Below are 14,479 nucleotides of genomic sequence, written 5' to 3' on the forward strand. Positions count from 1 at the left end.
TACATTTCTGATAGTGAAACCGAGCAGGACCCTTTGGGGTTCCTGGGCATGGAAGCCTTTCTGTGTCTCAAGTTTCTTGTTTGTAGGGAATAGACTCCAGCCTTCATGACCTTCCCTGAGTTCCAAAGGGCAAATCCAAACAGTTGATAATCCAGGAAGGGAGGGAATGCAGAGAAAAAGGAGGAGCAGCCAGGAAACAATAGTGCAGTCTTGGGGCAGCGTCCTGGTTCCGCCTCAAGGGATACACATAACAATATCTTTGAGCTCTTTGCAGAACTAAAACCCCCAACAAATGGAAGATGTTAGCATTCTTCATTCCAGATTAAAGGAACCAGAGAAGCTCTTCAAGACACCACCTGAGTCTAGATTAAAGGAGTGCAGACCCTGCACACCCTTAATCTCATCATTAATGCTGCCCTTGAACCACTGCTATAAAACTGCTCACCAAACCCTCCCAGGTTGGGACACACAGTTTTGAGGGCCACAAGCCTGCTGTGTCCCCCTTTGCCTGGCAAAGCAATAAAGCTATTCTTTCTTACTTCACCCAAAACTCTGTCTCTGAGATTCAGTCGGCACCCGTGCACAGAGGCTGAGATTTTGGCATCAGTAGGAAAAATACAAGTTAAGTACCAAAAATGTAATATTTATTGAGTATATCACAAAGCACTGTGACCTAATGGAAGTTAATTTACAATTTAAGCTTTTCATGATTCACCCTTTCTCCAATAAGAAAAAAGTTTAATGCCAACAATAAGTGTTATACTGGAAGTTATAACTAGAATTAGTTATTAAAATGTATAATTAAAATATTACCTAACAGAGTAAGTATGTCAGTGAAATATGAACTTCTAAAATATAGTAAATTGATATTCATTTCAAGGTAATGCTATTTCTTGTGAGATTTATTTCACACATACACCATAGATACACAAAGATTGACTTTTCTATGTATATATTATACAAATGTAAAATATCTAATTGATAGATTCATAGAAAGTAGAAATTAATGAAGGAAGAAAACATTTTGAATAAAAATCTCTGTACCCTAGTTAAAATACATTTATTTTATTAAATTATTTTTTGTTGGTTTTCAATCTGAGGTGTTAAAAATGAAATAAGCAGCACAAAATGAAGCCACTTGTGGGAAACATCACCAAGACTTAGTACATAACCTAATTGCAGTTTCTGCCTCTCCCAGGAGTGAAATTTTGAATAAATCACTCTGGAATTTCCCAGTCAGCCATGGTGAGGTAATCTACATGATAAGACCTCCTGCCCTTTCTCCTAAGGGAAGGTGACCTTGGCTCAACAATCTTCCCTTTTCTTTTGCTAATAACCTCCTTGTCCAGCCCCTTTTCTATAAAAACCTTCCATTTTGTATAGTTCCTTCCAGGGCCTTTCTCTTTACTAGATGGGATGCTTCCTGATTCATGGATTGTTGAATAAAGTCAATTAGATCTTCAAATTTACTCAGTTGAAATTTTTTTTTAAACGGGAGAAACATGAATATCTAAATATGTATTAAATATTTAGTGGTTTAGTGTAGAATAAAGAAATGAGAGTCATGTAATGTCAAAGGGCAATGTTTTTAAAATAAAATATCCATGAGCACTATTTTACAAATCACAGTTTATATTATGTTTTAAATTAAAGTATTAATTATAAATTAAAATAATTATTTATAATAATTTTTAGGTTTTACATTCAGTTTAAATTTGCCTGTGAGCTGAATTAATACACAATAACTGAGATTACTTGAAAAGATCTAGGGAGACAAGGAGGAACTAACTGGGCTATAAGGAAAAAAGATATTTTAATAGGTATTCTGCTAAATGGAAATATTCTACTGTGTGGCAGGTGGTCAGTGATTTCTTCCCTTTCTTTAGGCACTCTTTCCTGTGTCATCCCACTAGGATTTTACCTACACACATACCCACATATATATGTGATACGGTTGTGTGCCTAAATCCATAAGATTATCAAATGAAATGAGAAATGGTTATTAAGAAATAATAGACGTTCACTAGATAGTGAGATATGAAACTATATGTCACAAGTTAGCGATTAAAAAGGAATAGGATTCAGAGTTACATGGAAATTAGAATAAAGTTATACAACAGAGCAGTTGTGCAACAGGATCGGTGGTCACTTTGAAGATCAGAAATTTTGCCATAAATTAAAATTCACATACCTGATGAGCATTTCTGCAAAATTAGTTGAGCTGACTTCAGTGTAAAGAAATCCTCTTTAGAAAAGGTGTAAATCTTCACACAATCTTTCTATCAATGTTCTTATAGGTATCTCTTAAATTGTCATTGTTGTCAGTGATGATGGTGTGTTAATGGGTAGAGAAACTTGATAGAGAAAGTTAGGTTATGGGAAAAATAGTTACTGTGTTTTGCATCTCCAAATTTATAACTTGTGAAAGATCATATATGTTACATAAATGTTTGTATGCTTTTTATTGAAGCCCCAAATCACAATGTTCAGTCACAGCAGTTTATTACAAAGAAAACAATACTTTTGGATTTTTAAGTTTAAGCCAATTTTAAAATTTAATTTCATTTAACTTGCATTGTTTGCATTTAACTTGCATTGTCAACATATCTTTCCAGTTCATTATTTCTTTACACATTTTCCAATTTTCAAAGCTTATCTTCAAGTCTCACAGTCAACACCTCCAGCAGCGAGTTAAGTCTTAGAGTCTACACCCACCTCAGCCATTAAATATCTCTAATTTTAGCAAAATTCCCTCAAGTGATTTTCTTGCCCCCACTTTCTCACTCTTGTAAACATATTCAAATATTTCATCTCATTAATTTTCTCAAACCTTTTTTTGTTTGTTTTTTTTAATGCAGTGCTCTCGTTAATCCTTTCCAACGGCTTTCATTGCCAAGAGAATAGTCTTTCACAATTTTACATCGATCTATCTTTACCAGTCTAAAACGGATCCAAAAGTTATTACTTATAATCCTGAGACCCAGTTGCTGATTTCTTTTTTCTTTTGTGCCTTTATATTATTCTCTCATTTCTAGGATAAGCTACCCCCTTACATCTGTTCATAAAATTATACAAATTTGACTTGGAGTTATCTGATATCATTTTTCTCTTCTACTTGAAATCTTTCTTACCTTTTGTCTTGTTTGGTATTCTTGATCTCACCTTTTATTGCAATCCCCCTATGTCTTTATAAATATCTTTGTGTGAATCAGTACTTAGCAAAAGCAGTAAAAATTTTCATATCATAGCTGTCAGTTACATATTTGGTGAGTGACTATTGAATAAATAAAGGGTCAAAGAAGAAGCAACAGAAAAAATAGTAATTAGTAATAGTAATGGTAATTAGGTTAGTAAGGAAAACAAATAAATCCTGCAAGTTGAAATAAAACATTTTTTTCTTTCATGTGTTCCATTAGCATTGTTCTCCTCTATCTTTAAATGATGCTATCCTTAATTTCTCTTAAAAGCCAGATTTTCTTCTGACCCTCCAAAATTAAGGACATCTGTTTCAACTTCCCCTACAGTCGGGCTTTGTAGTAAGATGATAATAATTAATAAACTCTGGGCCTCACACAGCAAACTTCTCTAAAAGCTGCAACTTTGTAGAACTTTGAAAATACAATGCATTATTGACCTGATTGTCTAATACCCAACAGACTACTTTTTCAAGGGCTTAGTTCCCACATTATCTTTTGATGTTCCTGCGGAAGAGGTGAGTACTTGTAACACCAGCAGCCTAATTAGGAACACTCCTGTCACTAGGGGATAGTGCAGACCTTCTTCATGCTCAATCATCATGTCCTGAAATATACAGGGTGGGGTAATGCATCTTATAAATGCCAATTTATTTAGGTTCTAATCACAGATACTTCATCAACTGACAAAAGAAAAACCTCAGTAGGTACACTACTTCAAAATCTGGGACAACTTACATGTAATTTCAGGAATCAGCAGGGATACACAGCTGGAGAAAAATAAAAAGCTTGCTGTAATTGAAAATTGCCTTGCAGCTTGTTTGTGATTAAAATGAAGTTCAGTTCCTTGAAATCTTGTTTAGCAATTAAATCTGTTTTACTTAGGCATTGAAATATTGTCTGTTGTCCTGGAATGATCAAACTGGTACAGACATGTCTTAGTATCAGATGTTACATGAAAATGTGAATTTAAGAAAATGTAGCCAAATTGATCAGCACAAGCAGAAGGCTGTCTTTCAGAGTAGTGACGGCAACAACCAGCTCAGTTAAATTATCCATCTCACTTGAAAATTCAGAATTAAATTGAATCATTACATTAGCAAGAAAGTTAATAATGATAAAGCTGAGTATCATACCTGGAAATGAACCATCTCAAGGCCATGCGGTCTATACACACGCTTCTTTTGTTCAAGCTTTTCTAGTTCACTAATTTCCCTTGTGGGTCTGTTATGCTGGTATATGCAAATAAATTTGTGGTTAATAAAATCTATTATCCTCAACTAGGCGCCAAATTTCATTGTTTCCCAACAGCTGCTTCAAATAAATAAAACATAGAGAAGGAAATATTTCCTGCTCTGCTAGAAAGACTTCATTCTCAGCAACTAAATAACAAAATGAAATTTATTTGATTCACTTTGCAGCTCTGGGAACCTGAAATCATCCTCCAGCTTCTTGGGAATATGGTTTTTGACAGCTTTGTCTTTTAGTTGATATTTTTCACTGTTGAAAGGCTTGTGTACATTTTCCTCCACTTTAATCTGTTTTCCCATAGAGAATGTAATAAATTCCCCTGCAAATATTTTCATGTCTGTGTATCTCTCTTGGTAGGCTGTTTACATTAAGGCTCTTGTATAAGTTAGATGAGTTCACCTCAGTAGCTACAGCTTCATTATTAACACAGCCTGTGTGGCATAGTTCAAAATCTTTCAAAGAGAAATTTTATGTAATCACTGCTCCTCTAAGTCTACATCACTGAAAGAACATCAATACATTTCAGAAAGAAAGAAGAGGATGCTTTTTGATTGGGTCTTAATAGGTGGATTGGTCGGGTCTCGTTTCACAGAAACTTTTTGAAACATTTCCCCTCTCCCCAAAGGAAGGTTTCTGTCTGATGTTTGATTATTATTTTTGATATACTTGATTATAGATCACAAGTTACCTAGCCTTGCCTTCTGAACTACAACTGTCTACCTGTGCTTGCTGGGATGCTCACCTGAAAATGCTAGCTTTAATGTTTTTGTAGAGGAAAAATATAAATATATAAAACATAAAGACACCCAGGAAATGGATAATTCACAGTGGTTCCTACACTTGAAAAGGATCACATGCATTGAGAGAGAGGTAAAGCAGAGTCTTAAGGTTAAAGTGTTTGCTACATTTCTGTTTCCTCTCTTTAACATAAAAGATATTAGTATGTTCTTATCCACTCCCTCTCTGCCTGATACAATAATAGTTGCATTCATATTAGAAGGAACTGGATGGTTTTCAAACCTTTTTGCTTCTGCACCCCTTAAAATAATCCTGGGAAAATACATAGCCATAGAACATTTTGAATTGAAATCTAAATATTTTATCATAACTGTAGATTTTTCATAAAGCATAATGCACATTCTTATGTGCTTTAAATATATTTTCATCAAATCTTAGAACTGTGGATTTTCTTTTTATAGACAATGACCACTGTAATCTAATTAGAAAAGCCAATTCGTAAAGTCAATCAGTCAAAGCAAACTTTGTGTCAGAAAAATGTCTAATTTGATTTTTTATTTCTTAAAAGCCTGTTAATGCATGCTTCCATGATTCATCTCACTTCCTCTGAATTTCTATAATAGAATACTAGATAGGTTTAACAGGAAATTTACTAAGAGTTTATACTGGGGGTGAAATAAGGCACTGACCCCCTCAATATGCCTTGTTTTGCTCTTACTAGACCCTCAATCAGATTCAAGATATGGCTAGGATGGCTCTGTAATGTGATTCAAGACAGAAAATTTGTCTTAATTTTGCGGAGTGAGAACAGACAGGTCATGGTAAAAAGAAATATTGGAAAGCAGAGCCAAGAGACCATAGGTTTTTTGAAGTAGGAAGTTGGATATCTGAAAAATAGTTTCCTAAAGATTATTTATGTGTGTGTATCTCCTAGAGAGATTTTAAATATTCACAGGAGTATATACATCACATTTTGGCTTTGAAGACTCTTGCTTGGGACATCACATAATCAGACTCCTCAACTTTTAGGTGAGAAAATAAGGCTGAAAATCAATGAATTAACTGTACCAAAAATTGTGTTTCCCTTTACAGTCTGCAAAGCTAGTCCTTGTTACAGTCGGCAAAACTAGTCCTTACATTGTTTTCTTCTTGAAATTTTCCTTATCTGACTCTACCATATGCATATCATTTATTGTCTATGGAACCATTGTCTACTTGTTCAAAAACTCAATGGACCACTGTAATTGAGGACTTGAGAGAGAGGTACCTGGACTTATGGGCTCTCAAATCTAGGTTTAGACAGTTTGCCTTATATCACTCATGATCAAGGAATAAGGTCTAGGATCATGTGACCTTCAGGGATATTGAAATATATTCAAATGTATATGGTTGCTCTCTGTGCACTCTATCTAGATTAACACTGAATGAATTGTCTACTTTGGGTATGTTTCATATGTATAAATGTATTTAAATTTCTTAAAGTACAGGATTGGCTATTTTTCCCTCTGATTATCTCATCAAATAGCTTAGCATAGTGGTTTGCAAATAAAAGACACAATAAATTTTAACTGACTTGTTTTAGCAATCTTAATGTTCAAGTTATAGGCTGAATGGTAATTGCCAACAGGGAAATCTCATGCCAAGATATTCAATTAAAATGATGATTATAATCCATGTAAACAAAACATATGGTTAAAATTAAATAGGAGGTGGATACCACAGAGCAAAAATAAACTATGTTTGCATGCATTTTTCTCATTTATAAAATTTATTTATTTGAAACCGAGCAGGGAATCATGGTACCTCCAACTAGTTGCATAAACGTGAACAAATTCCTTACGTCCTCTCTTCTAAATTTCAATATCAATAAAATTTTTAAAAAATTGACTTGATGACAGACAAAATTATTTCTCTTTCTATGTCTCATGGTTTTCCATGACTTTTTCTACAAAGGAGCCACCCACCTCCATGTTTTTGCTAAAGCATGTTTTGACTTTTATATAATTTACCTAATCACCTTTTCCTATAGCAATTAATACTTTTTAACTCCTACTTTACAAAAGAAAAGTGATTATTCTCTGTCATATCCAAGGCTCTATGATTATCATTTATTCAATCAATCATTCAAAAAAGCCAAAATTATGTGACTACCATGAACTGGGGATACATTAGTAGCCAAGACAGACCTGGTTCCTGATGCTTATGAAGACATGGCATATCCTGGGTAAACAAAAAAATATAGTATTATAATAAAATGTGATAAAAGTTCATATAACTGAAGAAATGTGTCACAAAAAAAATCTGGCTTTTTTTTAAGTCAATACCATCTGACATAATCTCCTTATCCTTATTATTATCCATGGATTTCCAGGGCACTTGTACTATCCTCCAAGATTGAAGCACTTATTTTATTATAATTTACTTTATCAATCCATGACCATCTACTCAGTGATATATACATCCATATCAAAGACTATTACCTTGGTGTGTGTTCCACTCAGTTCTCTGACAAACTAACATTTATGAGGCCTCAAATACTCTTGGGTTTGTTCTAATTGTAAGATTTCAATTACAAACTGTTTTCTATTTGCCAGGCATTCTGCTTTGTTTTTAACATATATTAATTTATGTAATCCTCACAACAAATCAATGAGGTTGTTGTGGGTTGACTTGTGTCCCCTCAAAAAGATCTGTGGGAATCGTAAAGCTCAGCACCTCAGAACATGACCTTATTTGGAAAAAGGTCTTTACAGAGTCTACCAAGTTAAAATAAGGTCATTAGTGTGGGCCCTAATCCAATGTGTCTGGTGTCCTTATAAAAAGGGGAAATTTGAACACAGAGACATTCACAGAGGGAAAATGGTGTAAGGAGACAGGGAGAACATGGCCATTTAGCAACCAAAAATGCCTGAGGCTACCAGAATTTAGGAGAGAGGCAGGACCAGTCCTCTCCTAGTGCCTTCAGAGGGAGCATGGTCTTGCCAACATCTTGATCTCAGACTTCGGAAGAAGTTGAGGGAAGATCTCAGGTCTTCAGAATTGTGTGAAAACAAATGTCTGTATGTTCCAAGCCACCCAGTTTGTGGTATTTTGTCATGACAGAAAGCTAATAAAAGGTAGTATGTAGTAAAGAATTAACCTTGTCCAAGGTGAGGTCTGTCCTTTGCCCACAATTCCTGGAAGATGATCTTTAAGCTCTTGAAATGTCTTGCCTGATAAGAAGTATCTTTGTTTACTTGGGAGCCTTGGGCCATGACAGATAGCTTATGCTAGTAATATGATTTATTGGGGGTCCTTTAGGCCCCATAATATCAGCTCAATCTCTTGAAGACCTGGAAACTAAGGTCAGCTATGTGAGCAGTCAACCATGTCTACACAGGCATCCCTTGGAGATATTGTGGGTTCAGCTCCAGACCACCACCATAAAGTGAATATTGCAATAAAGCGAGTCACATGAATTTTTTGGTTTCCCAGTGCCTATAAAATTATGTTTACACTATACTGTAGTCTATTAAGTGTGCAATAATATTATGTCTTAAAAAACAAGATACATGCCTTAATTAAAAAATACTCTATTGTTAAAAAATGCTAACCATCACCTGAGCCTTCAGTGAGTTGTAATCTTTTTGCTGGTGGGGGGTTTGAAATATTGTGAGAATTACCAAAATGTGACACAGAGGCATGAACTGAAAAAATGCTGTTTAAAAAGACATGTTCAACTCATGGTTGCCACAAACCTTTAATTTGTAATAAAAGTAGTATCTGCAAATTGCAATAAAGTAAGGTATGCCTGTATTACTGAGCCCCAGTAAAAACACAGAGCATCAAGACTCAGGTGAGCTTTCCTGAGAACACTGGCAATACTCTGTGAATACTGTCACACATCAGGATGGGAGGAGTTAGTGCTGTTTATGGTTTCACTGGGAGAGAACAGGAAGCTTCACACTGGGAACTCTTCCTGGACTTTGCCACTTGCACACCTTCCCTGGGTTGATGTAAATCTGTATCATTTTGCTGTAAAAAACCATAACTATGAGTATAACAGCTTTCAATGAGTTCTGTTCATCCCTCTAGTGAATTATTAAACAAGATGGTGGTTTCATAAACCATTAAACTTGCAGTAGTTTCAGAAGTGAGGGTGGCCTTAGAGATTTCCTGAAATCTACAGATAGACCCTATACTATGTTGGCTTTTTTATAATACTGGATGAAGAAAGATTCCAGAGGATCTTCTCATTGGACTAAATCAGTAATCAGCAAATTATGGTCTACAGGCCAAATAAGACCTCCTGGCTGTTTTTGTAAATGCAATTTTATTGCCACAAACCACAGGCATTCATTTACATATTGACAGTGGCTGCTTTTGCATTACAATGACAGTTTAGTAAGAACACAGAACTTATGGCTCTCAAAGCCTAAAATATACACTATCTAACCCCTTGCATATATAAGTTTGCCTGCCACTGCAGTAAATCATAGTATTCTATATGATTGTGTATAGATCTATGAAGGATCTGACATACAGTTACAGAAATTCAGGACAGCATCCCTTAGTACCACAACCAGTTTCCTGATGCCATTATTATTTGCATTAGTATCTACCCTTATATTTGTGCCTCAGTCCACAGAGACAACTTAATAAATACCACACTGATTTCAAGAAAATCTTATTAGGCTTTTATCTACAGAATAAAGTTGTTAATTATTTCCATGTCATACAAAGCTCTTCATGATTTGGGTCCAGACTTCCTTTTTAATATCTTCTACAGGTACTTTCATCCATGTGCCCTCTGATTTCATGCCACTTACCATGGCATGAACTTTCAAGACAACCTCTGTGCCTTTGTCCATATTGATCCCTTATCATGGAATTTCCTTTTCCTCTTTTCTTTCTAATTATATCTCATCTTTCAAGGCTGAGCTGAAATGCCCTACTTCTTGAATTTTTTACATCCTCTCCAGTATGAATTATTCACTACTTCCTTCAAACTTTGATAACTTTTATATATCAACAAAACTCATCACAGATTTTTCAATCGTATTACAGATGCTTAAAATGTGTGATGAATGATTGAATTACACTCAAGGAAGATCTTCTGAAAGATATACAAGTAAGTACTCATCTAAGTCTCATATCCTGTGACTTAAAAATTTAATGGAAGATTAAAATTTATTTCTTTCAGCTCTGAATCTTAGTCATTTGTATTACCTCTCTTCTAGTAGCAGCACTGATTGCTGTGACTTTGTCTTATTTTTTTTTTATATGTCACAAGACTTATCAGAGTATTGGATAATATGGCAGTTGCTTAAAATTCATGATGAATTTATGAATAGTCATCATCACTTTAGTGTTCTTGTATCATGCCCTTTGTTGTTTGTGATGAAACCATTGGCTATTATCCTCTATCCTAATGCATCAAATTTTATTTCCTCCCTATTTTCTTTAGACCAATTTTATCATAAAATCCCAGCTGCTACTCATATTTTATCTATGTTGTAGTACATCAAGCAGAGAGATAGAGTTGTCTTTTTTATGACCAACTAGTCTTCTTTAACTAGAAGGAGGTGATGAAGTTGTACACAGAAGATAGAATACATATATTTGGTATTTGTAATAGCTGGGCTTTTAAATTGTTTGGCATTTTTATTCTTCTTTTATTTACTCCAAGCCCTAATCTCTAATGCAGCGGTGACAAACTTCCCACTAGCCTCAAACAGCCTATTTCTTTCTCCTCACCTCTTCATACATACTCAAAAGATGGATTCATCTATTGCTGAAAATATTTAGGTCAAATAAATGAATCTCTTCATGGGATTATTATTCCAAACTGTAAGTCTTTAAAAGTCAAGTATATAAATAAAGTTAATGTGATAATTTTACACAGAAAACTTACCCAGGTAAGTTGCCCAATGTGGATGTAGACAAAGGACAAACTCTATGTGTACTTGTTTTTCTCTAATCTGTGAGCTTTCTTGAGGAGAAAAATCCTACTAAAATTTTATATTAAATTTCAGTAATTTAAATAGGTCTGTTAATATGATAATGCAATAGTCATAGATGGTCAAGTACATGTGTCTGAGCCTGCTTTAAAAATTCTGTTAGACATGATTGCAATACAAGATAGTACCTCATTATTCACCATAATATGAAAAGGGAACTGAAAATGTTCATACAAGCATAAAGACATAACTGATAAAATAAGAATTGGATCAAGAAATAAATCAATATTTTATAAGAAAGTGGATACAGCCAAGTAGCTACAATTCTCTGATGTGCTTTTCTCCTATGAAAAAAGTCTGACAGACCAAAGCAACATCATCTATTATGAGTTAATCCAAGGCCAATCTTGAGGTCATCCTCCCTCACTGGGTAACTGGGCTAATGGAATGAATTGAATTTATGTATTCAATAAAATTTATTATTTACACATTTATTACCACACATAAATTTCTCTTACTTAAAGGAATATAATATAAAATATGGCACTTACATTCCTGTGGCAGAAAGGGATAAGCCTCCCATTTAGTGCTAATTGTATTTCTTCCACAGAAGCTAGAACCTAACATAGTAACACATATTCAAAAGGCACTAAAAAATGTCTATTTAATAAATAACAAAATCTTTGCAATGCACAATAAAATAAATAAATATAATTTAAAAAATAAATGCATTGCAATCTGCAAATGCAGAAGGAGAAATTAACTGTGAGTTTTAGAGAACAGTGCCAAAGAAACTTTCTAGAAGAGATGGCTCTTGATTTGAGCTGTAAAAGGTAAATAAGTTGATTTTGAAAAGGTAGAAAAGAACATCCCATTTCCTATAATTTGAAAAGAGCCAACGTCTATAATTATAACGAAATTTATTCATGTAATAAAACATTTGTAGGGTAGTATGTATAGTGGTTAAAAGCCTATTAAAATCTTGCCACATTTTATTTACTTACTATTTTGTGATTCTGAACAGGTTATTTAATCCCTCCCTCTAGGGCTCAGTTTTCTCATCTGTAAAATGTAGATAATCATAGTATCTACTTCATTGTACTTTTTCAGAGATAAATTAGTTAACACAAGAAAAGCATTTATAGTGGGTTCTAGCTCACGGCTAGTGCTCAACACATGGAAGCTAGTATTAAGAATATTTCTTACCATAAATCATCTACACAGCACACTCACATACTGAGAATCTGTAGGATGAGTGCTATCATTCATGTCCTGTTGGAATAGCTCTGCTGTTACACAATGTGCTTTTTCTTTCAAAACAAAACAAAACAAAAAACTGAAGTTTCAAAGTTAATCCCTGAGACAAAGGAGTAGGTGCCAAATTAATCTACAGCTAATCAATGAATTTGGTAAAGTTGCAGGACACAAAATTAATGCACAGAAATGTCTTGCATTCCTATACACTAACAACGAAAGATCAGAAAGAGAAATTAAGGAAACAATCCCATTCACCATTGCAACAAAAGGAATAAAATACCTAGGAATAAACATACTTAAGGAGGTAAAAGACTTGTACTCAGAAAGCTATAAGATACTGATGAAAGAAATTAAAGATGACACAAACAGATGGAGAGATATACCATGTTCTTGGATTGGAAGAATCAGTACTGTGAAAATGACTATACAACCCAAAGCAATCTACAGATTCAATGCAATCCCTATCAAATTACCAATGGCGTTTTTTACGGAACTAGAAAAAAAATCTTAAAATGTGTATGGAGACACAAAACACCCTGAATAGCCAAAGCAATCTTGAGGGAAAAAAATGGAGCTGGAGGAATCAGACTCCCTGACTTCACACTATTCTACAAAGCTACAGTAATCAAGACAATATGGTACTGGCACAGAAACAGAAATATAGACCAGTGGAACAAGATAGAAAGCCCAGAGATAAACCCACGCACCTATGGTCACCTAATTTATGACAAAGGAGGCAAGAACATACAATGGAGAAAAGACAGCCTCTTCAATAAGTGGTGCTGGGAAAACTGGACAGCTACATGTAAAAGAATGAAATTAGAACACTCCTTAACACCATACACCAAAATAAACTCAAAATGGATTAAAGACCTAAATGTAAGACCGGACACTATAAAACTCTTAGAGGAAAACATAGGCAGAACACTCTTGGACATAAATCACAGCAAAATCTTTTTTGACCCACCTCCTAGAATAATGAAAATAAAATAAAAAATAAAAAAATGGAACCTAATGAAACTTAAAAGCTTTTGCACAGCAAAGGAAACTATAAACAAGATGAAAAGACAACCCTCAGAATGGGAGAAAATATTTGCAAACAAATCAGCGGACAAAGGATTAGTCTCCAAAATATATAAACGGCTCGTGCAGCTCAATATTACAAAAACAAACAACCCAATCAAAAAATGGGCAGAAGACCTAACTAGACATCTCTGCAAAGAAGACATACAGATGGCCAAGAGGCACATGAAAAGCTGCTCAACATCACTAATTATTAGAGAAATGCAAATCAAAACTACAATGAGGTATCACCTGACATCGGTTAAGATGGGCATCATCAGAAAATCTACAAACAACAAATGCTGGAGAGGGTGTGGAGAGATGGGAACCCTCTTGCACTGTTGGTGGGAATGTAAATTGATACAGCCACATGGAGAACAGTATAGAGGTTCCTTAAAAAATTAAAAATAGAATTACCATATGACCCAGCAATCCTGCTACTGGACATATACCCAGAGAAAAACATAATTCAAAAAGACACATGCACCCCAATGTTCATTGCAGCACTATTTACAATAGCCAGGTCATGCAAGCAACCTAAATGCCCATCGACAGATGAATGTATAAAGAAGATGTGGTACATATATATAATGGAATATTACTCAGCCTTAAAAAGGAACCAAATTGGGTCATTTGTAGAGATGTGGATGGACCTAGAGACTGTCATACAGAGTGAAGTAAGTCACAAAGAGAAAAACAAATATCGTATATTATCACATATATGTGGGATCTAGAAAAATGGTACAGATGAAGTTGTTTGCAGGGCAGAAACAGAGACACAGATGTAAAGAACAAACATATGGACACCAAGGGGGAAAAGTGGGGTGGTGGGGTGGTGGTGGTGGGATGAATTGGGAGGTTGGGATTGACATGTATACACTAATATGTATAAAATAGATAACTAATAAGAACATGCTGTAAAAAAAAAAAAAAACTTGCACCAGCTGTCCATGTGTTATACTGTCTCATGAGTTGTACTCATTCTGGGTAACTTTCTCATTACCCTTAGAATGGCTTATATAAATGTACATTTCCCCT

The sequence above is a fragment of the Balaenoptera borealis genome (assembly GCF_965194805.1).
Source record: "Balaenoptera borealis genome assembly, chromosome: 4".
NCBI classification, from domain to species: domain Eukaryota; kingdom Metazoa; phylum Chordata; class Mammalia; order Artiodactyla; family Balaenopteridae; genus Balaenoptera; species Balaenoptera borealis.